The sequence below is a fragment of the Thamnophis sirtalis genome, unplaced genomic scaffold, assembly GCF_051295495.1.
Source record: "Thamnophis sirtalis isolate CommonGarterSnake01/CBP01778 unplaced genomic scaffold, rThaSir2_p1.2 scaffold_7, whole genome shotgun sequence".
Lineage (NCBI taxonomy): Eukaryota > Metazoa > Chordata > Lepidosauria > Squamata > Natricidae > Thamnophis > Thamnophis sirtalis.
Genome location: NW_028261387.1, coordinates 74,300,741 through 74,323,055, shown reverse-complemented (window position 1 = coordinate 74,323,055; position 22,315 = coordinate 74,300,741).

Here is a 22,315-nt window from a genome sequence, read left to right as displayed (position 1 = left end):
CGTTCTCTAATGTTCCCAATGGTAAAATCTCTAAAGTTAGCGACTAGTTGCTCCCAATCATTTGGTAAACGTTGTCCAACTGTTGTGCGCATACGCACGGATAAATTGTTCCGTTTCATAAATTTGCCCACCCAGGTTAAGCCACATTTGAAATTGGATATTTTTCGTTCAACGGCAATAAGCCTAGCTTTCATTTGGATGGCCAATGTAGAAACTCCTTGGTTATTCGCCCGCCTGTCTAAAACCCAGTTCTTAAGCTCTACCTCTAAATCCGGCCATTTTGCTCCAGGACCTCGTCTGGCACGTTTCCTAGGATTCATTTTCTCCAAGGCAGGCTTATCTTTTCTCCATTCTCTTATTGACTTTTCGTCAACTTCAAATTCTCGGGCAGCAGATCTGTTGCTGGTTGCTTCAGCACGTGTTACTACTTTAAGTTTGAATTCGGCGGTGTAGGACTTTCGCTTAGGCATGGTTACCGGTACTTGAGGTAGCTTGAGGTAATATAATGAAATGGCGCCAATGTAGGTAATGTTTGAGGATTGGTTATAATGGGGAGGTCCGATGGCTAATGTAATGTTTGCCGATTGGTTTTAATTGGGAGGTCGATGGAATAGAGCTAACGTAATGTTTGCCAATTGGTTATAATGGGGGGGGGTCCGTTTGCCAATTGGTTATAATGTGGAGAGGCGAGCGGAAGAAAGGAGGAAAGAACGGAAATCCAGACGGAAATGGCTAATGTAATGTTTGCTGATTGGTTTTAATTGGGAGGTCGATGGAATAGAGCTAACGTAATGTTTGCCAATTGGTTATAATGGGGGGGGTCCGTTTGCCAATTGGTTATAATGTGGAGAGGCGAGCGGAAGAAAGGAGGAAAGAACGGAAATCCAGACGGAAATGGCTAATGTAATGTTTGCTGATTGGTTTTAATTGGGAGGTCGATGGAATAGAGCTAACGTAATGTTTGCCAATTGGTTATAATGGGGGGGGTCCGTTTGCCAATTGGTTATAATGTGGAGAGGCGAGCGGAAGAAAGGAGGAAAAAACGGGAATCCAGACGGAAATGACTTTTCAAGGGATATTTCCTTCCTGCGGGGCGAGAGAGGGGTGGTCGAGAGGTGAAGAAGAGGGTGAGGCGTTGGGCTCCGGTTGGTATGGAGAAGGGTGAGCAATTGTCTTTTGGGGTCTTTTTGGGGGGGGAGATTGGCACGGTTGGACTCTCCTTCCTTCTGATCACCTCTTCAGCTGACTGTTCGGGCTGTGCAGTTCCGCCCGCAGGCGATGCCCCTTTGATCCGAACCGCGCCTCCGCGGTTAATCTTCAGAGCCTTTCAGACGGGCTGAATAGGTCTTCAAAGCCAGCCTAATTAGAGATACGTAGAAGTCCCGATCCCCCCCACTCCCTCCCCTGAAAAGGCTGCTAGGTGGGGATATCTTGAGGCACTCGGCCCGCGTCCCCGCCTCTGTGTTTTGTGTGTGTGTGTGCGCGCGTGCTTGTGTGTTTGTGTGTGTTTGAACGAGAAGAAGTCCTGTGGAAGTCAAGTCATTCTTCCTACTTCTCCGTGGGAAGTAGGAAGAATGAGGCAAAAAGCACTTGAACCTTTAAGCTCCATAAACCTCAGAAACGTTTCCTACGATAAAGGAGACACACACGCACACACATATCACCTCTCCTTAAAAAAAAAAAGAAGAAGAAGAAGAAAAAGCCCTGGGTCCTAAACCAAAATTATGCAGCTGGAACAGAGTTGAGGCATGTGAAGCTGAAGCAGCAGACACGTTTGGGGGCGGGGGGGGGGAAGGAAGGCAAAGCGGGACACTTTATGTGTGTATGAGGGAGGGGGGGAGGAGTTGAAGAGGGTGGAGGTGCCTTAAAAGCCTACCCCGGTTAAGGAGTTTTACTTCTCCTTGGGAAGTAGGAAGAATGAGGCAAAAAGCACTTGAACCTTTAAGCTCCATAAACCTCAGAAACGTTTCCTACGATAAAGGAGACACACACGCACACACATATCACCTCTCCTTAAAAAAAAAAAAGAAGCAGCAGCCCTGGGTCCTAAACCAAAATTATGCAGCTGGAACAGAGTTGAGGCATGTGAAGCTGAAGCAGCAGACACGTTTGGGGCGGGGGGGGGAGGGGGGGGGAAGGAAGGCAAAGCGGGACACTTTATGTGTGTATGAGGGAGGGGGGGAGGAGTTGAAGAGGGTGGAGGTGCCTTAAAAGCCTACCCCGGTTAAGGAGTTTTACTTCTCCTTGGGAAGTAGGAAGAATGAGGCAAAAAGCACTTGAACCTTTAAGCTCCATAAACCTCAGAAACGTTTCCTACGATAAAGGAGACACACACGCACACACATATCACCTCTCCTTAAAAAAAAAAAAGAAGCAGCAGCCCTGGGTCCTAAACCAAAATTATGCAGCTGGAACAGAGTTGAGGCATGTGAAGCTGAAGCAGCAGACACGTTTGGGGCGGGGGGGGGGAGGGGGGGGAAGGAAGGCAAAGCGGGACACTTTATGTGTGTATGAGGGAGGGGGGAGGAGTTGAAGAGGGTGGAGGTGCCTTAAAAGCCTACCCCGGTTATCTTCAGAGCCTTTCAGACGGGCTGAATAGGTCTTCAAAGCCAGCCTAATTAGAGATACGTAGAAGTCCCGATCCCCCCCACTCCCTCCCCTGAAAAGGCTGCTAGGTGGGGATATCTTGAGGCACTCGACCCGCGTCCCCGCCTCTGTGTTTTGTGTGTGTGTGTGCGCGCGTGCTGGGGAAGGGGAAAGAGGCAAAAAGCTTGACAATTGGAAAGGGCCAGGAATGAAAACGAAGGGAGAAGTTGGGGGGTTGGTTGGTTTTTCTTCTCCCTACGATAAAGGAGCCAGATTCTCCCTTCCTGCCGTTTGTTCTCAGCTGTTTCCTTCTCCTCCGTTCCTTTCCTCTTCCCCAGCTTGCGCAGGTTTCTTTCTCCGTTTCTTCCCCCACCCCGATCTCAGCTGTTTCCTTCTCCTCCGTTCCTTTCCTCTTCCCCAGCGTGCGCAGGCTTCTTTCTCCGTTTCTTCCCCCACCCCGATCTCAGCTGTTTCCTTCTCCTCCGTTCCTTTCCTCTTCCCCAGCGTGCGCAGGCTTCTTTCTCCGTTTCTTCCCCCACCCCGATCTCAGCTGTTTCCTTCTCCTCCGTTCCTTTCCTCTTCCCCAGCGTGCGCAGGCTTCTTTCTCCGTTTCTTCCCCCACCCCGATCTCAGCTGTTTCCTTCTCCTCCGTTCCTTTCCTCTTCCCCAGCGTGCGCAGGCTTCTTTCTCCGTTTCTTCCCCCACCCCGATCTCAGCTGTTTCCTTCTCCTCCGTTCCTTTCCTCTTCCCCAGCGTGCGCAGGCTTCTTTCTCCGTTTCTTCCCCCACCCCGATCTCAGCTGTTTCCTTCTCCTCCGTTCCTTTCCTCTTCCCCAGCGTGCGCAGGCTTCTTTCTCCGTTTCTTCCCCCACCCCGATCTCAGCTGTTTCCTTCTCCTCCGTTCCTTTCCTCTTCCCCAGCGTGCGCAGGCTTCTTTCTCCGTTTCTTCCCCCACCCCGATCTCAGCTGTTTCCTTCTCCTCCGTTCCTTTCCTCTTCCCCAGCGTGCGCAGGCTTCTTTCTCCGTTTCTTCCCCCACCCCGATCTCAGCTGTTTCCTTCTCCTCCGTTCCTTTCCTCTTCCCCAGCGTGCGCAGGCTTCTTTCTCCGTTTCTTCCCCCACCCCGATCTCAGCTGTTTCCTTCTCCTCCGTTCCTTTCCTCTTCCCCAGCGTGCGCAGGCTTCTTTCTCCGTTTCTTCCCCCACCCCGATCTCAGCTGTTTCCTTCTCCTCCGTTCCTTTCCTCTTCCCCAGCGTGCGCAGGCTTCTTTCTCCGTTTCTTCCCCCACCCCGATCTCAGCTGTTTCCTTCTCCTCCGTTCCTTTCCTCTTCCCCAGCGTGCGCAGGCTTCTTTCTCCGTTTCTTCCCCCCCCATCTCAGCTGTTTCCCTTCTCTTTTACTCGTCGCGGGTTATATGCGTGGGCGGGTTATATGCGTGGGCGGGGTATACGGGAAATATTTTACACGATCCGGAAAACCCGCGGGTTATATGCGTGTGCGGGTTATTTGCGTGGGCGGGTTATATGGGTGAAAATACGGTATTCTCCACCTTGATTAAACAGATGGTATCTATTATAATTTGCTGTATGTGGACTGCTTGGTTCAAATTCCATTTTTATTTTATATTTCTGGAGGAATACATGCTAAGCTAGATGCTTGTCATAAGCAGTCTGGGTAACTAGGGTTCATAAAGTTCATTGTAAGACAGGTGCCTCTATTTGGGGGGGGGAGTAAGTTAAAAAGTCCCTAGTAGAAAGTCAACCAAAAGTCTGTACCTCTGTAGGGGGGAGAAATTCCAGAATTGGGGCAGGACAAAGAAGACCAATAGACAAGTCAGCAGAAGGAACTGGAGGTAGGTGGGAGGTTTGGCCTTACAAGGCAGGAATCAGACAACTTGCTACGGGCAACTGGCAGTGGGACACATTTAACGCTTCTATTTCATGGTTTAACCGAAATAAAACTTATTTTCCATTTTGCCCTTCCTTTCCCTTTCCTTTCCTTCTGTCCCTCCTTTTTGCTCCTTCCTTTAATTCCATCATTTCTTTGTTGTCGTCCCTCTTGTCCCACCTGCACGGCAGTTGGAAACTGCTGGGTGGCGTTTTCTTGTGATGTGCGCGGCCGCGCAGCCGTGCAGCTTAGAGGAAACATTGCTCCCAAGCTCTGTTTTCAGCTGCCATGGCCTCCTGCAACCCTCTGCCAGTGAAAACAGAGGTCGGGAGCCTGTTTTCTCTGGCAGAGCATTTGGGCCACCACAGGCGCCCCTGACAGAAGTGAAGTTGAGCTAGTCACGCTCATCCTGGCCACGCCCACCCAGGCCCCCCAAGATCAAACACAACCCTGATGTGGCCCTCAATGAAATCAAGTTTGACACCCCTGATCTCAAATTTACAGTTGGCTCACAAAGCTGCTACTGGGAGATTAACATGGACAGTTGTCAGGAGCCATGTAAGACTAGTCCTGAAAAAGCTGCATAGATTGCCTATTTCTAACATAAATTCAAGATCCTTGCTGGAAATAATTGTGCACCACTTTTTATATCTGTGCTACAGTTTTTGAATGTCCAAATTCAAATCCCAAAAGATACGCAAGCATCATCTTCATTGATATTATATAATATGTGGTGAAGATTGGCTATTATTGTAAATAATATAGTTGGATCTATTGTTAAAAAAATTATTATTTTTTACTGGCTTTAATATGACACTTCATTAGCAACTAAAGAATGTGCAGCTATTCTCTTCCGTAGTCCTGGTTTCTAGTATTTGACAATGTTTTTTAAAAAGTTATTTATAAAACATCCTAATGCTAATGTATGCCCATTTTAATCCATATGCTTTCTGTTTACTTGAAAGTTAGTCACAGGCAATCCTGCCAGTATATATTTAAAGAATATTCATGCAGCTGAATATACTAAAAAAAAGAGAATGTAGACATAAGTACAATTTTCACGGATTTAAATTTGCACAGACATATGTTATTTCAGGTTCCTTTTATAAATATAAATAAATTAAACTAAAAGGTTTAAGTAGAAGACTTTCAGCTTGTCTAATTGCTTACGTGTAATAGTCTGCATTTAAGTATTTTTTCAGCCACAACTTTCAATCTTACTTCCTCTTCAAGGTATATTCTGATGCCCACAGTTGACACTGATCTTTCTACACTTGGGTAATTTGATCTTTCTGAATTCTGAAACAAACTGGCCTGATCTGTACTTCCCAGGCTAATGGGAGGATTGAAACATAATTATCCTTTGGATTTTGCTCCTTGCAGTGAATTTTGCAGCTGAAAATAACCTACTGTATCAAAATGTTATTTTAAAAGTATATTTAAATAAGATATTTAGAAGTGCATACATTTTGATAACATATCTTTATAAATATACATTGATAAGAAAAATGCATTGAAATTGTGTTTTTTAAATCTGAATGTTCATGCAGTTTTCTTCAAATTGTGTACACCATTCTGTACTAAACTTTGCAGAAATGGATTAGATCAAAATAAGCACAATATAAATAATCAAACTTCTGATTTTGATTGTTTGAATGAGAACAGACCTTAAGGTGTTATAATTTTATGCTCTGGAGTTTCAACAGGCTGATGAAATTAAGGAATGGCTGTAGTTTACAAACTGCTGATCAATGAATTATATATTTTTGCTTTTAGTTTTCTCAACTTCCTTCCTTCCTTCCTTTCCTCACTGATCTTCATTCAAATTTTTCATAAACCCTTGGAGGGGGGAAAGGAGGAGGAAGAAGCTACTGCAGGGCCACAGATAGCAAAATAAAGAATTCTGCCTAAGGGCGTCTACTGTCAAAGTTCTCACTGTATGTTGGAGCCAAGATGGCTACATAGTCGAAACATGTGAATCCACTGAAGTGATGGTCAAGGTTTAAATCAAGAAGATCACTGGGTATGTGGGTAATTTGGTATTAGTAATTCTTGACCTTTCTGATAGGCATGTAGATGAGGATTGGGACTGAATACATAGATAAATAATTAGGGTAAAGTTCAATATGTCTTTTTCCAGTAGCCATTCAAGAGAAGTTAACTATCAAGAATGACAATTCCCAGTTGAAAATACCAAGTTGGGAGTATGCTTGTCTGCTCTATAAATAAGGCCATACCTGTCTTTCTGCTTCTATTACATTTTTTTCTTGTACTGTTTCTTCCCTAAGACTGTTTTCCACTTCCCCAATCCTTGTAAGAAGAGGATGAGGATGAAGAAGAAGAGGATGAAGAAGAAAAGTAAAAAAAATAACATGATCTTTAAAAACAATACATGGTAAATTGAACAAGTAAATGAATATAAATCAACATATTTTACTATGGTTATTCAATCACACACTGAGGCTTCCTTAACCCTGAATTTTGAGGCCCCAATACAATTTCCCTGTAAATTCTGTAAGAACGATCAGAATTAAAGCCAAAGTAATATTTATTTATTTTTAATTAAAAATAATAGGGAGATTCCAAAAGGCTTATCTTGAAAATCCAACATTCAGTCCATTTAAAGAATCTGTATTTTTAAGTTTCTTTTTATTAAGAATTCATTCAATATATAAACAGCCCTCTTAATTAGATTACATGGTTCAGGCAAAACTTTATTTTTGTTGCAGGGTTATTGACCATGGAAATGCATATTCATCATTCCTTTCTGTAATCCCTACTAAATCCATTCCAATTCTGTCAATCAAGAGAATACAATCAGGATATTTACAAATGCATGGAATGAAAGATTAAGGAAGAATTTAGCAACTTTGCAATACTGAGGTGAACAAGATGGAGGGAATAAAAAAATCCACTTGCAAAATGAGCTATTGTTAAGAAAAAAACATAGATATTGATTTATCCTTTGTTTTCTGGTAAAGGTTCACTCATAAATTAGTGAATAATGGACAATCCAGCTCTGGGCTAACTAACAGTGGGACTTTTTGTTCAAACTATCACACACTCATTTTCCTTGGCTCATCTATTTTTTTAAATAGTACTTTAAACTATAGCATTAGCTGCAACATCTTGCAGTTAATACTGTTCTCTGCAACTATTGGTTCCTGGAATAGTCCCTAAAATTAGGTGACCAGATGTCCCGCTTTTGGCGGGACAGTCACGTTTTCCTACAATTTGTCCCGCGTCCCGCTTTGTTATTAAAAAGTCCCAATTTTTCATTTTTAATTTTGGCGCGTTGCTCGCTCGCTCCCCCATTTTTGCCACATTGCAACTCGCTCGCTCGCTCCCTGCCCATCCACACTAAGCCAGCCCAGTCTGCTGCTCACTGATTGGCTGGACTCCAGCCAATCAGTGAGTGGGCTGGGGGCGGAAAAGTTTAAGTTTAAAAGTTTCACGCTGCTTGAGTCTTCCATTTCACCTTCACCTTCTTGCTGCTTCAGGTAAGCAATTCCGGCGGCGGGACTCGGGAGGCTTTGGATGGGCGGCGGCGGCCTAGTTTTCACAAGGAAAGGCCTTCCCTTGCAAAGGCCTTCCCTAGCGAGGCCGCAGGCTGGCAGTAGCCACCGCGGCCTAGCTTTCACCTTTCCTAGCGAGGCCGCGGGCTGGCAGTAGCTGCCACAGCCTAGCTTTCGCCTTCCCTAGCGAGGCCGCGGTCTGGCAGTAGCTGCCGCGGCCTAGCTTCCGCAAGGGAAGGCCTTCCCTAGTGAGGCTGTGGGCTGGCAGTAGTCACTGCGGCCTAGTTTTCCCCCACCCTCCCTCTCCACACCTGCTTAGTGACCCTAGCCTTGTTGTCCCTCCACAGTCTAGTCCAGTGTTTTACCTGTTCCTGCTGCCTCTCTGCCTGCCTGCTCCCTGTTGCTTCCATCCATCGCTGCGAGGATCCATCACATCGGAGTTCTGCTGATTCTGCCTGCCTGCTGGTAAGTGAGCTGGGTTTTTTCTTTTATTTTTTTTAATGTATTTTAAAATAATATTTTATTTATTGTGCATAGGATTTTTTAAAATAGTTTTATTCTGTGTGGATTCTTTTTTTAAATTGTCTTAGACTATTTAAAAAAAGATTCTATCCAAAATAAATTGAAATAAACCATTTTAAAAAATTCTATGCATTTTTAAAAATGGTTTATTTCAATTTATTTTGGATAGAATCTTTTTTTAAATAGTCAGGAGTCGTTGACACTGAATTTGCACTTTTAATAATCAGGAAGCACATACTGAGTTTCTTTGAAAGAAAATCCAATAATTTAAAAATCCAATAATTTGTTTCCTAGTATAATTTGATTGCTTATTAGTAACCTATGACTATCACTAAGTGTTGTAGCTTATGATTCTTGATGAATGTATTCTATTTTATTTTTCTTTATATACACAGAGAGCATATTCACCAAAGACAAATTCCTTGTGTGTCCAATCACACTTGGCTAATAAACTATTCTATTTGACTCTACTCTACTCTACTCTACTCTACTCTACTCTACTCTACTCTACTCTACTCTACTCTACTCTATTCATTTCTATTTCAATTCTCATAAGGAGTTTAGCTTCCCTTTCTTGAAAATGTAAGCTAGCATAAGGCATTATAATGCAAGCTAGCCTTAGCTTTCAAACAGTTCATTTAGTGACCAAAGTTACAATGGCATTGAAAAAAGTGACTGATGACCATTTTTCACACTTAGCGAGCATTTTTCACACTTAGCGACCGTTGCAGCATCCTCATGGTCACGTGATCAAAATTTTGATGTTTGGCAACAGATTCGTATTTATGATGGTTTCAGTGTCATGTAATCGCCTTTTGTGACCTTTTGACAAAATATAAAATTTTTAATCAAGCCCCCCCCCCCCCCCGCCAATGGTGTCCCTCTTTACCAATCTGAAAATCTGGTCACCTTACCCTAAAAAGATCTGTGTCATTGTTGTTTTCTTTTCTTTTCATTAAATGTGGCCTCAAAGAGCTATTAATTGGCCAACTGAAATGTTACAGGAAGAAACCTCACTTTTTGTTATTCAGTTGATTTTGTTCTGAATATCAACATCTTCCTAAAAAGAAATTGAGATTTTTGAAAACTATTGATAATTGTATCTTGGAATTTACACTGCTGTCATCACCCTCTTCCTTTGTGTGTGGCTATTCCTTTAAATATAGCATATCAATATCAAAATATCCAATATCCGAATCTTATTTCAGAACAAGAAGCAAGAAACTGTAATTAAATTAAGTGCACTGAAGGCAGAAATAAACTTGGATTTTCTGAGTCTCCAATAAAAAAGGAGAATTGCCTTTCAAAAAGGACTAATAACAAACTAAGTAGCCAATTAGGAAAATATTCTGACTATCAGTAGATTTAACTTGACCTTAAAGACAAATGAAATTAAATTTGGCATTTAATATTATTTCATTACATCCCCTATATCATTTCTGATTGATTGGTAGGAGAGAGAAAGGAAACTGCCTCCTATCAAGTTGGGCAATAGGTCTTTTAGATTACAGTGGTCTACAATAAGGATGTGGGGAGAAACTGTTTTGCTAATACGTTAGAATCAATACAGATACCAAGACTTATTATCTGGAATTTGCAGTTCACAGGTTGATTTTCATATAGTGACACTGATACACATAGAGGACAAAATGCTATAGTTATGAAAATAATTTACAAAAATGCTTTCTTTTTTTTTTTTACAAAAGTTTATTAAAAAAATAAAAATGACATTTAATTTTTTTCTACAACATTTTTTTGTAAAAAGTGTGTGCTTTATTACATTATTGTATTTAGTACAACAATGCAAATGAAAATGCATATGCATCAAAGGAAGGAATATGCACCAAAATAATGCAGATTTTATTGGGATTTAAAAACAAGAAATTGTGCAATGAAATTTACATATTTAGGATTAGAGACTGAAATTGATAGATTCACCATTACTGTACTTGGCATATTGTGATTTATGATATTATTCAAAAATTATGTTTTTAACTCCACCAGAAGATTCAAAATAATGAACCAAAGTTTCTGCTTAACTTCTCAACTATGGATCTTCCCTATACCCCTTTCCTCCCCTCCGCTCCCCTCCGCTCCCCTCTTCCCCTCCCCTCCCCTCCCCTCTTCTATTTTTTAGAAAGCCAACATTCGTACAGTACATATGGTATCAATTTTATAAAATATTACAAATGACACAAAAATCACTCTGGTTGAATGGTTTGTGCATCTCTAATATAATAGCACCAAATTCAGCAGCATGAATGTCATTATTCCTCATTCATTATAAATAATAGGGAGAAGAGACATTGTTCAAGACTGTTGTCTAATCAGGTAAATACAAAAAGTCTTGGAATGAGACATTTATGGTCTTCTATTTGCAGAATAAATATTCTGACTGTTCTTTAGTGGTGAGATCTCTTCTCTTGCTAGCAATGTTTTGATGTTTTATCTTCTGCTCCAACCTCATGCAACTGTCAGTTGACCCTGTGAAGCTTTATCTGATTCCATAGTTTTATTATGAAACATCATATTTTCAGCTTTCAGTTATGTGGGTACAATTATCATGGTATTATAATTCAGTCAAGGTTTGTGTTCCCTTCCTACCCACCCACATAGATTTTTCTAGTTGATGCCTAGATTTCAGAATTGTTTCAGCCTCATATTATCATGGTGCAATCCTTCCCCAGATAGATGGTCTCCAGAAATTCACAGTTTATTCCACCAATGATGCAATTCATATTTGTGCTTTCCCCAAATATCCCTGTTTTATTTATTCAATGCCTCCCTTGAAAACTCTGAATAATGGCATAAATTAAGTGTAATCAGAGAGCTTCATGGAAAGCAGATGTGAGTGGAAGATGAGACTTCTTGCAAAACTTTACAAGGCTTCAAAGCCTAGAAGGAGCTGAACAAAATATTCATCTTTGCCAACTTTTCACTGGTCTTCATAAAGGACCAGAACCAAGAAGGGAAAGGGGGAGAAAGGAGGAATCTTGGCTCCTTGTTTCAATCTTTCCTGGCCTAAGGCAAGATTTTTGGAAGGAGTAAACTGGAAGCAAACATGAAAATGAAAAAGTTGAGTGACAAGGCAGAGACCAGCTGGCTGGCAGTGAACAAAATAAATGCTGTCCAGCTCCCGTTTAAGTGAATCTTCAGGTTGTCTGGTTTTTAAGAGGCCTGTTCCTTGTCTGCGTAGTTTTCATAAACAGCCCTGATGTGTTTTATTCTTTTTGGAGCATTTTCAGCTGCATGTCTATAGTATTCTGACTCCTTCCTTTCAAAACACAAGAGTAGTGCTTGTAAATTACCCTTGCCCAAATCTACACTTCTATTCACACATGCAAAAAATGTATGTGTTCATGTGAAAAGTGTGGAATGAAAGAGTGTTAACAATGAGAGCCAGTGAAACAATAATGTGGATGCCAAAAAAGACCTACATTGTAGAAAAACAGTATTTAAGAAAGCAATCCCCAGCCTATTGCATTCCAGTTTAGAATAGTATTTAATTTTCTGTCATGGAAGAATTAAAATACTGTTTGCGCTGATTTTTTGGTGTGTATGTGGGGGGGGGATGGGATCTGGGTAGAGTGCAAAAGATTGTTTTCATGCTTGCACAGACTGCTGCACAAATAATAAATCACACCAGGAAAAAAACCATTCATGCACAAGTCAGTGAATATTGAATGAGGATAAAATGGATACACAGGGGATTATGGTGAGATATCATGTCTGCCTGAAGAATGGTACTCATAGCATATAGGATCAAGGAGAATTGTGCCCTGTTTGCACCTTACTGAAAGCAAAATGAAGTTCCCCTTATCTTATTGCTGTGGATGTTATCTTTTCCTATGGGTGGGTGAGGGAGGGAGGGATAGATGGATAGATACACAGACAGAAAAACAGACAGACACAGATTTCACAGCTTTCAGACATATGCAATTCTGACAATGTTACTTGCCTAAGTGGATGGCCTTAATGGAAGCAGGATGGGAAGAATATGATACTACTGGTTATTTTGATTAATTTTGTTTTTATGAATCTGGGAAAGGGCATTTTGAAACGTTGGTGTTCAGCAATGGGGATTATACTCAGCTCCAATGTGTTGATCCTTGCTATATTTTTCAGTTTTAGAATTGACAACGAAGATATCAAAGTGATGGATAGCTTCTGCCTTTTAAGATCAACCATCAACAGTAAAGAAAATTCACTGAGGCTACTACTTGGTAGGTCAGCCATGAATCTCTTGAAAAAGATATTCAAATGCCACGATGTGTTTATACCTAAACAGATACGTAAAAATTGTGCAAGCCATGGTTTTCCATTTGACACTCTAGGGAAGCAAAAGTTGGACTTCAAAAGTATTGATGACTTTGAACTTTAATCTTGGAGAAAATTACCCGAACTTACCATGGACAGCCAAACAATAGCTTCATACAATGTACCCAAAGTACAATATTTTGAGTCTGGTTATTTGTGCTTCAAGGGGGAACTCTAGATTAATTTGGGGATTTTTGTTTGCTTGTTTGGCTGTCCATGGTAATCTCAGGTAATTTTCCAAAGACCCAGCTCTTTGGAAAAGGCTGTATTACTAGGAAAGACAGGAGAAAAGAGAAGAAGAGTACAACCAGCAGCAAGACAGATGGACTCTGTTACAATGGTAATAAGTGCCCCTTTGTGAAACTTGAAAGAACAGATTAGGAATAGAATATCATGGAGAAAATTGGTCTACTGTATGTGGTTGCTAGGCATTAAAAATGATTTGATAGAACATAATATAATTGCTAGGTACTTCTGATTGGTACCTAGGTTTGTTAATGGACTTAATGAGCAAGATGAAATTAAAATTGGAAGATAGGGGTAACTATTGATCAGGAGAAAACTACACTCAAGGGCTTGTGGTCCAGACGGATTCCAGTTTTCATCCCCCTGAAAAAGTGAGTCATATTCAGGAAATTCTCCTTGATTCTCTGCTGTCCCTCATTTCCTTCTGGTAATAGTGCACAGGGGTATGTTATACACCTACAACTAGTGTGCTAACTGTGATTGTTCCTGAGAGATTTGTACTTGGCAACAAATATCCATATTTGTTCATATTACATGTTATACATTGCAGATTGTTCAGAAAATGAAACTAGTGCAAAATCTGGCTGGTTTGTGGCAAGATAATGTAATCCTGTTGTGTTGCTGTTGAAAAACCTGTACTGGTAACCAGTTGGTAGCTAAATATATATATATATTTCTACTTATATTAAAATCTTCAGAAGAAATCTTTGAAGAACCCAGATTCAGAGGCCCATCTGTTCAACGGGTCCTTCTCAAATGGTGGCATGTCCTCCCTCAGAATCTGCATTTAATTCTACTTTTCTCCTATATTTTCTTCATTTCCACTGATGTCGTCCTTAGAGTCATAACTGTCTTTCATTCATTTCTTTTTGTTTTTCTTCTTGTTCTACTCTTTATTATAAGACTTTCAAATGTGCCTTAAAAATTTAAAAGCTTAAAATGGTTTTCCTTGTAGTGTGTCCAGCTCTGGGGGGAGGTTCTCATCCCTGATTCTCAACTGAGGAAGCCTGTGTTGTCTGAGAGATGCTTCTGTCATCATGTGGCTGGCATGAAAATACAGCAGACACAGTAATCTTTTCTACTGAAATGGTACCTATTTATCTACTTGCATTTGCATGCTTTCGAACTGCTAGGTTGACAGCAGCTGGGATGTGTAATGGGAGCTCATTCTGTTATGCAGAGCTCAGGTCTTGAACCCAACTGACAACCACAGGGTCTTTAACTACTGAGCCATTACGCTGCCTCATTAAAAAGCAAAATAAGAATGACAGGCCCAAAATCATCAAAGGTACTTCCTGTCATGGCATAAAAGTAGAACCAATGCCACTTCAACATCTTAACTGTTGTACCACATTTTTAATTATAATTTAATTACTCTGTTTTCTGTTGTTTTCAAATATTTTTGTGTAAAATGACCTTTTTAAGCTTGCCCTGATCGAGATACAAATGAAATAAAAAAAATTCATGTGGAAAAGAGTCACAGTGAACATTTCTAAGCGGCTCCTGTAAAGCTTGTTTCTTATAAAAGAAATACTGGTAGGAAAATAATGTTATTTGTAAATGTATTTTTTTAAATACATCTCCCTGGCAGAAATTACAAGACGTTTTGCTTACCTCTTAAATGTGTACTGCAGCAATCATTTCCACATGCGCATTTATACCTGATGTATAAATTAATCTATGGAATTTTTAGGCATTTCTTTCCCACTTTTTATTTTATGAAAAACAAAGTTAGTTGTTTGTAGATGTACATGGCTGCTTAAGGGACACTGGGCAGCTGACATAATAAAAATATAAATACATTAATAGAATACACTACATGAAATAATAAAATAAAATATACCCAAATGTATCCTTATACCTGGAATAAACTATGGAACTATTAAGATACTTGCTTTTACAATACATTATGTCAAGGAGAACAAGGAATACACATATATATTGTATATGGATTTAAGAGTTTTGTGATGATAGTAAGTTGTTTAGGTTGCATTACTTTCCTGCGTATGATTATGTGGGTATATATCCACCCAACACAAGCAGGTAGTTGCAGTACAATGAAGATAATTGCACAAAAATGAATAGACTTTCTCCTCTACGTCTGTCAGATCTGCCATCTTCAGCTTCTTTGCTTTGCTGGCATCCTGCCATAAACGCAAGGGAGGGGGAGGCATTTGGAGCAGTAATATATGGGGCTGGAAATGAGAAGGCAAACAGCAGGAGGTGAGACACATTGACAAAACCAGAGGTGCCAAACCAGAGTAAACCAGCTGCCAGGGACACCTGGCTTGGGAACCGAATGCAAAATTTCAGTGAGAGGTGCCAAACATCAGAGCCATTCGGAAAACATCAAAAAGGCATACTATTGGACACTGATGGACTGGTCGAGGGGGAGGGCTAGGGAAAAGAGGAAAAGTGTAATCTTTGTGTGGGAATATCAGATCTAACTTTACTTTTGCTGCAACCACTTAACTGTAGTAAAACATCCTATCAGTTCAATCGTATGGAGTCAAGGGTCTTTCTTTCCAAAATGTCTAAGTTGAAGCAGGTCTGACAATGTCAGATTTATCCCTTAATTCTCGTAAGGATTGAAATATTTGGACTGTAGATGAATTGAAAGATAAATTCAGTTTTTCCTATTTTTAATATGAAATTTCCCTAGCTCATACTGGTTCCCGTTTTATAATTGGGCCTTAATGATATATTTGGCTTCTTAAATTCAGAAATAGGTTAATTAAACGCAAATTGATTTATATTTCTGGCCTACTTATTGCAATTTCCCAATTCAAATGTTGTAAAATAGAAAAACCAATTCCAGGATCATGGTATTGTATGTTTCATTCTACCGGAGTATCAGTGTTCTGCCTCTTGGCTTATGCGATTAGGGATATCAAGGTATTTTAAGAGGCAAGTTTTCATGTTTCTGAATAAGGCCCTCCACATTTTGAGTGCTATTACCCAAAGCAACTCTAAATGGAGGCACATTGATAAATCATGGCTGACAGCTTCAGATTTTGTAGGGAAACTAAGTGATAGTAGAGGATCTTCCAAAACACAAGATCTTCCAAAATACAACTGGCGTTGGTACTGGTTCGCTGTGCACATGTGCGCAGTTGACTGTAAATTGTTCTGAACATGAGCAAAGAACATGAAAAACTACTAAAAAACATGCCAGCAATGGCAGCGGAACCAGAGAAGCAGTTTAGGGGCATGGCCAGCCTGGGTCGCTGCCGGTTCTGTGACCCAGGCCAAATTACCACTACCGGTTCACCTGATCCAGTGTAAACAGGTAGAAACCCACCTCTGGCCTAGATGTAGAGATGCAGAACAATTGCTGCAATTGTTTCTTTGCAAGGAAAGGTGCGCAATTCATGTACATTTCTTCTGTTTGTCTGCCTGTCTTGGCAAGTCCTAACTCAAGCTATTTATGTGTCATCATCTCCCTAATCAAGCTTGAGACTATGATTCCTGCGGGACCTGTTTACTGCCCCTTGCTTCTCTGTGTTAGGTTTCAATTGCCTGCCATACAGGATCTATTAGGAAAGTGGTGAAATGTAAATGGCTTTTCAGCTGAAGGATGGAGAAACTGGAAATAGCTCAAAAATGGACATGGCTCTGACCAGTCATTAAGTGACTTATATTCATGGCTGCATTTCCTGGAAAGTACTCAGAAAGATAATAACTTTAAGATGCACATATATTTCTTCCAACTACTATCTGTGTGGCCTACAGTTTAGCAAACAGGTATGATACAATAATGTGGTGATTCCTTACATTTATGAGCTGGCTATATACTTACTATCACCCTATTTCTTCCCCCAAAGATTGCCAAGAAATTGAAGACCTAAATATTAGAAACAGGATACACGAAGGCTGGATGGTGGCAAGCAAGGTAAAATTAAATCAAGATACAGTAACTTGATTTTTGATCAGTGGAAAATCTGGTTGCAGAGAGAAAGGTTCTGGAAGATGTTTTTCTCCCTCTAAAATATCAGGTTTAGATTTTGATAGTGCTGCATTATAATTGGATTTTCATAAAGCAATGCACGCAAAAGACACATTTGCATAATTATTATATCAGACAGGCCTTTTCCTGAATAGCTCAATCTGACAAGATTGAGATAAAATAATGCAATCCTAGACTGCATTAACATAGGGATAGAATCAAGATCATGTGAAGTATTAGTAGTATACTTTATAAAGCCTTAGTAACACCACACTTAGAATATTGCATCCATTTTTGGTTACCATATTGTAAAAAAGAAGTTGAGACTCTGGAAAGAGTGCAGAAAAGAGCAACAAAGATGATTAGATGGCTGGAGACTAAAACATATGAAAAATGGTTGCAGGAATTGGGAATGTCTAGTCTAGACAAAAGAAGGACTAAGGGTGACATAATAGCAGTGTTTCAATATTTGAAGTGCTGCCACAATAAAAAGGGGGTCAACCTTATTTTCCAAAGCACCAGAAGGCAAGACAAGAAACAATGGATGGAAATTAATCCAGGAGAGAAGCAACCTAGAACTAAGAAGTTTTCTAACAATGAGAACACTTAACTAATGGAACAGCTTGTCTTCAGAAGTTGTGGAGGTTTTTAAAAAAGATACTGGACAGCCACTTGTCTGGAATGGTGCAGGGTTTCCTGTTTGAGCATGGGGTGTTGGACCTCTAAGGTCCCTTCCAAGGACCCTTATTCTGTTATTCTGTTAAAAATGATCCATGCCATATTTACTTTCTCTTTAGGCTACTACAATATGCTGTATTGTTAAAGTATCCATGTTAAAATAAATTTATTTATTTAGTTATTTTCCATACTACTGCAATCATAAGACTCTTGGCAGTACACAAAGAAAGACATAAAACAACCACATTACAAAAGAATGACAATAAAAAACAAGTCAACATACTTTTTAAAAAAGAGCAGGATACCCAAAACTCCCCACAAGATTGTATCATTGTAACTAAATTTGGAAGACTACTAAATAGAAACGCTTCATCTTAGTTTGCTTGCAGAAAGCATCAGAACCAGGCAAGCAAAGCTTTCAGTCGAAGGCTGTTTCAAGAAAGAGAAGCATCTCCTCACCTCATCTCCCCTAGCTTTACCCATGTAAGGAATTCCAAGCAATGTCTGTGTATCAGATGAATTCATTCTACCTGGAGAATGGCAGTCCTGAAATTACTTCGACACTTTCATTGGTCAAAGATCAGCATTTCACTTTGCAGCAGCAAACCTATTGATCAGCAGTGCTTATGAGTAGGTTTGCAGTAATGCATTCCTGCCATGCAGTGTCTTTTTAAGAGCTAGGGCTCTGAATTTTGTATCAATTACAATTTTCCACTGTTTTCTAAATGTAGATCCTTATGTTGTCCCCAATTCGGGTCTGAGGCACTTATAAAGCCCTTCATGGTATTGGACCTGGGTACTTGAGAGACCGCCTGCTGCCAATTACCTCCCAAAGACCCATTAGATCACACAGGGCTGGCCTCCTCCGGGTTCCGTCTACCAGCCAATGCCATCTGGCTACTACCCGAGGGAGGGCCTTCTCTGTGGCAGCGCCGGCCCTTTGGAATGAACTCCCCGCGGAGATTCGGACCCTCACCTCTCTCCAGGCCTTCCAAAAAGCCATTAAAACCTGGCTGTGTCGGCAGGCCTGGGGTTGATGAGTTCCCTTCCCCTCTCGATTGTGTGTCTGTTGGTTATTTTAAATGCTTGTATTTGTAGTTCTTGTGTTTCCCTTCCCCTCTTGGGTTTGTGAGCCGCCCCGAGTCCCGCTGGGAATAGGGCGGCATATAAATAAAACGAAACCTGAAACCTGAAACCTGAGGCTGGTGCCAAAGCCAATGATGGACACCAGACATGAGGTGCAGGTTTTGTGATTGCTTTTTATAGGAGTACTCCAAGGTCAAAAAGGCCAAGAACCAAGAACAAAGGATTAAGTAAGCTTTATACATTTTCACTAAAGGAAAAGGCAGGACAAGGTGAGATAACAAGAAATATCATCTAATAAACATTTTAGTAATAATTCTACAATTTGTTCTATTGGTCTCTAGCTGTCCCTATTCCTATGCATTGGCTAATGAATGTCCCAGGAGTTATCTAATACACATTTCATTTGCTACAGGCCATCCCTAACTTTTAGCTCAGGTCTGCAAGTTGTCTAACTACCCATAATTGGTACAAGCTTTACACATGCATATTTCCTGTTGATAAGCATTTTTTGTTCTTTCCAGGCAGACCCCACAATTACAGTTGTCCTGATTTACTTTTAGTGTGTGCCATGATCTTGTGTTAGCATCCAGCCCATCACTTAGAGGTCTTTAAAGGAAAGCTGAAAAGTAGTAGTTCAATGAGTAGTGTGAGAACATGAGTTACTGTTGTGAGGTGCTTCCACTCCAGGTAGGACCATAACTGGCATACCATTTGAAACTGGGCAACAACCTTCCTGGCCACAGCCTTCACCAAGCTATGTAGAGGACTCTGAGGTCCTGGGCCTACTCCCTGATCAGCAGTATTTTCAAAAGACACCATCAGAGCTCAAAAACAGCCTTAGGAAACAAAATGGCAATTTGGCTTTGCTTGGTTTCCTGTATTTTATCGTGGAGGCTTTTACAGCTTCTAAGCAATTCCGGTTTTTAAAACTGTGTCTTAACATGAAATGGGATGAAAAAGTATTGTTTTGCACCTCCTCCCTTGTAATAATTGGGAAAGGTTTCAGCTGTGTTTTTTGTTTAGCAAATATTCTAACTGCAATTTTCCTGATGCTACCTGGTTGTGTTACCTGTTAAATATATACAGATTTCTATATAAACATAGTTGATAAAATCAGACTGCACACAAACATTATATTTTTGTCTTTCCAGATCTATCAGTGAAAATGATGCATTATAAATATTTTGCTTGTTTTTAATATAAATGACAGATGGATTGTCACTCACTAATTCTTGCTTTGAAATAATGTTTAAGGTTAATAAGATAATTTTAGTACATAATTTTAAAGAGGAAATTGGTTAAATCACTAAAAGAACTGAACTAAACTTATGTTGGCAATATTTTAGTTTTTGTGATCTGAGTAAATTGCTATTTAAATGCTTTTTCTGGTATTTCAATTCAATAATCATAAAAAGTTATCGCAATGAGCTTTTCGGCAGTTAGTTTTGATTTTTCTTTAGCATAGGATCAATTAATAAAATACAAACCCTCCTAACAAATTTTAATACTTTAATAACTCTAGTAGCATCTTTAACATCAGTACAGGAAAATCCAAGAAAATCTGTCTAAAAAGGTAAAGGTAAAGGTTCCCCTTGCACATATGTGCTAGTTGTTTCTGACTCTAGGGGGCGGTGCTTATCTCCGTTTCAAAGCTGAAGAGCCAGCGCTGTCTGAAGACATCTCAGTGATCATGTGGCCAGTATGACCAAATGCCGAAGGCAAATGGAGCGCTGTTACCTTCCCACCAAAGGTGGTCCCTATTTTTCTACTTGCATTTTTTATGTCCTTTCAAACTACTAGGTTGGCAGAAGCTGGGACTAGTAACAGAAGCTCACTCCGTTACGTGGTGCTAGGGATTCAAACTGCTGAACTGCCAACCTTTCTGATCGACAAGCTCAGCGTCTTAGCCAAACCCTCCCCCTATTTGAGCTTCTTTTTTTCTTTTGTTAGGCAAATTATAGCTCTGAATCTTGGGTCATGCTGCTCACTACTCCGTAAATGTTTAATTATTGTAATATGTTAAGATTGTGGTTGTGTTTGAAAGATCACACCAAAAAAGGTAAGGAAACACGAACCACTGGTGAAGAGGACTATTTTAAAAATCTGCTTTGATTAGGATGATTTTCAGGGTCATTTCTTTTTTTCCCTGTCTCTCTTTTGAACCGCTGCTTCAGCTGCCAGTTTTAAATAGAACTTCAGTCTCTAAACATGGCCGCTCTTCCCCTGCAAAAATCCAAGAAATATTTGCGGAGAACGGAAGTTTTTGCAGCTCAGGAGTCCTTTTAAGAAGCAGCTTTCTTCTAACTTTGACCTTAAATTAAACCGAGTAGGGAATTATCACAATTCTATTTAGGCCCAATTTTTGTGCTCTCATGACTTATTTAGATCATGCCACCAACTGTCCTTGGCAAAAAAAACCCAACCCATCTTTGGATTTGAAATCTACCTTTGCGGAAAATGGATGCTTGCCTATGGCTGTTTATTGCTTAGCTGTTTTGGCAGACACTGGCCTTTCCCCAGAAGTCATCTGTCACCAAACACCATCACTTGGCAAAGGACACAATGCAGTCTAGGGTGGGAGAGAGGTGTATTCATAAACACAAACAGGAAGGGCAGGCCAGCTCACTGACAGATTTCTAATGCTGTCTGCAGGGCAGCGCTGCTGTTTATCTAGCTTCTGTTTAATTCTGCTACCAGGGTCTATCATTATGGTGCTACTCTGTGGCCTTTCCCAGCTCTGTACTTTTTAAAGTTCAATAAAGAAACGGAGTAAACAGAAACTCAATGCTTGGCTGTCTTTCTCTCTCTCTCTTTCCTTCCCCCCCAGTCTCTCCTCCCCTCTCCATCCCTCTGAAGCCCATCTACAACCATGACAAGGTGAATGGGCTGACCGCAGAAAGTTCTTGGCTTAGAGAAATGGAAGGCTTAAAGAAAGATACAAATATTCTGCCAGAAGATGCTCTGATGTGATATTTCATGCTGCTAACTTGAGTTCATTCCCTTTCTTTTGTCAGTGACGGAGCTACTGGTATTTCAGCCTCCGAAAGAAGATAACTGCCTTGATGCTTTCCAGAGGCAAGGAGGCATGCAAAAAGACTTTCATAAGGTCATGGTCTGCTTGTTCGCTAATAGCCATAGCACTGCAGCTTGCAATTGATTTGCTGCACTATGCCCTCTCCTGCAGTATCCCATATCACGCTGTCATGGGCCAGGAGAAAAAGAAGGGTAGGTGACCGTAAAGAATAATATTAAATCTTGACTTTCTCTGGCACCCTTTCTAATTCAGAGGGAACATTATCGTTTTTCAAAGCAAAGTGCAAATTATGCACTATCAAGGTGCTTTAAAAGATCACATTGTTCCCTTTGATTAGTTCATCGCCTGCTGATTGTGCAGATTAGAAGTGGGTAATTGATTATGTATAAGTGGTGAGAAGAGGAGATACAGATATAAATTGTTTATTTATTGTGGCTGCTGTTCAACAGATATCTTACTGATAGGGCATATTCTTTCCTGTAGAAGTACCCCATCCGTGGC